This window comes from Octodon degus, unplaced genomic scaffold (genome assembly GCF_000260255.1).
Source record: "Octodon degus isolate 3935 unplaced genomic scaffold, OctDeg1.0 scaffold00091, whole genome shotgun sequence".
Taxonomy (NCBI): Eukaryota; Metazoa; Chordata; class Mammalia; order Rodentia; family Octodontidae; genus Octodon; species Octodon degus.
In genome coordinates this window covers 1,754,800-1,760,052 of record NW_004524667.1, presented here as the reverse complement: position 1 = coordinate 1,760,052, position 5,253 = coordinate 1,754,800, and the positions used below count along the sequence as shown (strand labels likewise).

The 5,253-nt window shown below is 37.3% G+C and overlaps 1 pseudogene; it reads left to right on the top strand.

The window, feature by feature from the left end:
* Window positions 1-3,253: 3,253 nt before the first annotated feature.
* Window positions 3,254-4,821, top strand: LOC101581445 (annotated as a pseudogene).
* Window positions 4,822-5,253: the final 432 nt, after the last annotated feature.

Below are 5,253 nucleotides of genomic sequence, written 5' to 3'. Positions count from 1 at the left end.
TTCATAGCAGCACAATTTGTGATAGCCAAATCTTGGAAGCAACCAAAATGCCCATCACCTGAGGAATGGATGAAAGAGATGTGGTGTTTTATTCAATGGAATATTATTCAGCTATAAAGAAAAATAAACTTGAAGCCTTCATACATAAGGAGATGCAACTTGAAGCTATACTCATAATTGAAATAAATGAGACAAATATGTGTAAATATAGTATAGTTCCCTAGTGTAAGAACCCAAAAGAAGAAATAAAAATTGAAAGGTATAGCATATTTAAATGGAAAGAGAGAACATAAGGATTAAACAATTGAGAGAAAGGAGAAAAGTTAGGAAATATGGCAGGGGCAAAACCATACATTTATATCAACAAGATGGTTAAGGCAATGGTCCTAAGAATTTCCATTAGGTTTTTGAAAGTAACAGTTAATTGGTAGAATTCTTACCCTGACTAACTCTATATGCTGATATCTTGAACTAAGGAACTGCAGTGAGGACAGCAATGTGTAATACTAAAACTATGCTTGAAGTATCTGTTGTTTTGGTCTTCTAAATGCGTATTCCTTCTAATGTGCTATCAATTATTGCTATACTGTCTTTAAAGTACTTTTTTTTTGTGGTACCAAGGATTGAACTCAGGACCCTGCACTTGCTAAGCAAACGCTTATTCTACTGAGCTGTCTCCCCGGCCCTACTCTCTTTAAAATAAACTTTTGTAAAAAACAAGATAATAGAAGAAAATGAGAGAGAAGGAAAAAGTGTCATAGGATTGTCCTGCTACAGTGTTGTATATGGATTGGTTTCTAAATTTCTATGTAAAAATGTGCAATTGTTTTTTCACATTATATAGGGATTTAAATTTTAGAATATCCATGATTGGTGGAACATAGCTGTTCCATGTTATGTCTAAGGCATTTGATATTCAGACAGATGGTGATGTTAAGCTTAGTGCCTCTGTTATAGTGTAATACGATCATTAATTAAGCCTCTCTTCTGGATGCTTAATAAATAAAGTTTTCAGACAAAAATTAGAGAAATATACGGGCTAAAAGGATAGCCAGTATTGTGGCTCTAGCCCATCAAGTTCAGTGAGGACTCAGGACATAAGAGGACCTCTGCTGTGACATCTGTAACCCAGTGGTGTCCCAAATTTTCTGATCCAGGAGATTATGGGGCCACAGAGGAAAGTGATTAACAATGCAGAGTGTGCCTAAGGAGAGCTATCTTGAGGGAAAAAATTCTCTCAGGCTTTCACAGAGAACAAATTGGTCAAGCAATGGCCATGATGCATCCAGGTGGCTGACACTGACCAAAAGATCTACAGGGTGCTGTACATGATTCCAGGGTAAATCCTGAGAGGATTTGGCTGACCTTATCAGATATCAAAAGTTACATTTTTAGTTATGCAGGTCTTGCTTTAACTTAGTCTTAACCAACCAGCAGAAAATTATAACTATGAGATACAAAAAGTAATGCCATATCAATATGCTGAGTTATAAAAGGCTCAAGTCAATAACTTCTGACAATTGCCAGTTGTACTGATAACACACTATTGTTATGGACTATTGGACTATATTGGGTTGTTTTGCTGAAATCAAGTACTTACAATCTTTGTACTAGCTTCAAGTATGAAAAGGTCTTTTAAAGACTTCTCCAAATACAACTTCTCTAACAGCAGTGGAACTCTCATCTTTGACAAAACAAAACAAAAAAAGGATATGTTGGGAGCCACGAAGCTAGGAAATCAATCAGATGTGTGTAGGTGGGACTAGGCCTCAGTGCCTAAAGCAAACAAGCTACCTCACTCCTGAGATGAACATCCTGTCTGGTTAAGGTCAGCTATTAGTGGCTAGGCAACATAGTGTCACGTGTTACTAACTTTGCAAAATTATAAATTAAGATCATTTTGTATATATATATATATGTGTGTGTGTGTGTGTGTGTGTGTGTGTGCATATATATGTGATAGGGTAGATATACAGCTACTTTCTCTTAGTTCATTGTGAAGAAATGTTTATACTAATATTGTTTAGACAAAGATATCGTGTGTGCATCTTGTCCTCTGGATATCTACTATGAAGACAACAATATGCAATGTATTAATTATTGTAATTATCCTACTAACCTGTTTTGAAACTATTTCATTGCTATTTTATCTTTTTTCTCATTAAAATGAATAAAAAAGATTGTTGTAATTATCTGAATCACTGAAAGACTTCTGATACTAGGAGAAGAAAAACAATGATTACATTTATTTTATTATTTTATTTCATTAATAAATAGTTGCTATACCTAATAAGTAGTAAGAAAGGTTTGCTATGATATGAGGGCTTAATATTACAGAGAATTACTATCTTTCTTCAACAATAGCAAACAGCACATCATTACTGAAATAACAACTATTTAATGAGTGCCTGTTATATACTAGCTACTAAACATACCATCTCATTTTTCTCTTTTATTAATAAGATTTATTGTTGCATTTTATGTATACATAATGATCACATTCATCACAGGGAATTTATACCTGTATATTGTCTAGCTAGATTCATTTTAGCCCCCATTCCCCTACTATCCCTTTAACTACCTTTCACTCCTTATTTATAAAAGTTTGTTTCCATTTTTTCTTTTACCCTTCCTTCCTCCCTCCTTTCCTTTCCTTCCCCTCCCTTCCCTTCCCTTTTCCTTCCTTCTCTCCCTCACTTCTTTCTTCCTTCCTTTTCTCCTTCCTTCCTTCCCTCCCTCCCACTCTCCTTTCTTTTCTTCCTTCCTCCCCTTCCTAATTTACCTTTCCTTGTGAACATTTTATTCCTATTCACAATATCTATTATATATTTGATTCTTATTTATAGTTTTGGTTTCTCACACTAGAGAAACAGTGTAGTATTTAACCATGTGTGCTCTATTTATTTAACTTAAGAGTGTGGTCTCAGTGTGCATCCATTTAGCCAGAAATGTCTCAATCCTATCTTTCTTTATGGCAGAGTAATGCTCCATTATATATTCAAAAAACCACATCTTGGGGCCGGGAAGATGGCTCTGTAGGATAAGCGCTTGACTGGCAAACGCAAGGATCTGAGTTCAATCCCCGGTTCCGCCAAAAACAAAACAAAACAAAACAAAAAAAACCCCACATCTGTGTGATGTGAATGTCACGCTGGGTAGCAGCCCACGCACCGGTGCGGCCTCTGCCACTTCCTGTGGCCCCCTTGAGCTCTCTCAAGCCAAGCCTGCGGGGCCTGGACCCACCATCCTCAGCATGGACTCCTGGGCCTCTGCCGCAGTGGCAGAGGGAACCCTGGCCCAACCCATGTCCAAGAAGGAGCTTGATATACTTGATCCCTGAGAGGAGACTGGGGAGGAGGTGGAGAAGGGCAGCGAGAATGAGGAGGAAGAAAAAGAAAAGAATCTCATTGTAGAAGGCAAGAGAGAAAAGAAGAATGTAGGGCGGCTGGCAATGCAAACGTCTTCCTTACAAAGAGAACCACTTACGATGGCACCAGGAAAAGGACAGAAACTTAGTGAAACTGAAAGGATACATTTCTTTCTAAGGAAGAAAACAAAAACAAAAACAAAAACAAAAACAAAAAAACAGGTGAACTAAGAAATTTACACAAACTGCTTTAAAACAGACCTGGCACAGTGTCTTCATTAAAGAAGAATGCGGGTCAGTTCAGAGGCTTTCCATTTGAAATGAATTATACTAGTACACAAAAAGGAAGAAATGTTGAAAAAGTTTAGAAATGCCATATTAAAGAGTATATGTGAAGTTTTTGATTTGGAGAGATCCAGTGTAAATAGTAACCTGGTGAAGAGGATCTTGAATTTTTTTTTGGCTGCCTCAGAATGCCTTCAGGGCATGTTTGGCTGGCTGGAGTTTTGGGGATCAACCACAGCAACCTGAGGCTGACTGCTTTGTTGAAGCAGCCACTTAAACAACTGAGCTAAGGGGCAGGCCCTCAGGATCTTGAATTTTTTAATGAATCCAAAACCATCAGGCAAACCCCAACAACAACAAACAAACAAAAAAACCCCAACAACAACAAAAAACTTCTAGCAAAGGCAGTAAAAAGGAACGGAACAGTGCTGGAATGGCAAGGATGACAAAGCAAAGCCAATGACTTGAAATTCTGTAAGATCAATGTAGTAGTGATGAAGAGGAAAAGAAAAACAAGGAAGAGTCTTCAGATGAATATAAAGTGAAGAGGGCAGCCACCAAAAAAGATACCTAAAAAAGAAAAACCTAAACAGAAAGCTAATTTCTTAAAAAAAATATATTTGGTGCAGGGTCTTCAGGGTCTCACTACACAGATTGGACTCATAGTGATTCTCTTGTTTTCAGCCTCCCAAGAGCTGGGATTTCAGGCGCACGTACCCCACCCAGTCTCAATAGATGTCTCAGCAGCCCCAGGGGCAGGGCCGTGCCTGCTGGGGATCAAACTCCGGCCACTGCGCTCTGCCTAAGCAGGTACTTTAGTCGGCTGAGCTATCTGGCTGATCCCAGAAAGCTACTTCTTAAAATAAAGAGTCTGTAAAAAGTGCTAATGTTAAGAAGGTAGACAGCAGCACCACAAAGGTCAGGACAGTTTTTAAAAAGAAAGTGAATCTGAAGATAGTACAGATGATGATCCTTTAATTAAAAAACTAAAGAAACCACCTACAGATGAAGAGTTAAAAGAAACAGCAAAGAAATTATTGAGCAGGGGTAATTTTCAGGAAGTCACAGTGGAGCAGATTTGGAAAGAGATATCTGAAAGTTATCCTGCTTATGATTTAACGGAGAGAAAACATTTCATAAAAACAACTGTAAAAGGGCTGATTTCTTGAGATAGAAGACAAAGATGACTTGTTCCCGTAGACTGGAAGATCTGATGTATACATCATACCAGCAGAGAGAATGTGTTTCTTTTTTTAAATTCTCATGTTGGTAGTACCCACTGTTGACCTTTTTATCTTGGGAGTTGATATAAATTTGAGTTTGTTGTCTTAGACTGCATTTCTATGCTGCTTTTAGTTTAAAATGTTGAATGGCAGTATTTGCTACTTGTTTTTATAGCTGTATTTTTGAATTTCTTTATATAAGGCCATAGGTTGCTGAATATGGGTGTTAGTGCAGTTAATATTAGCTTAAGATATACTTTTAATCAAGTAGAACAAAAAATATTTTAAGTGGCATTTACACATGCAGAAACTATTACAGTATCTAGCATATGAAGTATTTTGAATACACATCTTTTCTGTCCATGAACTCAGCGGCAT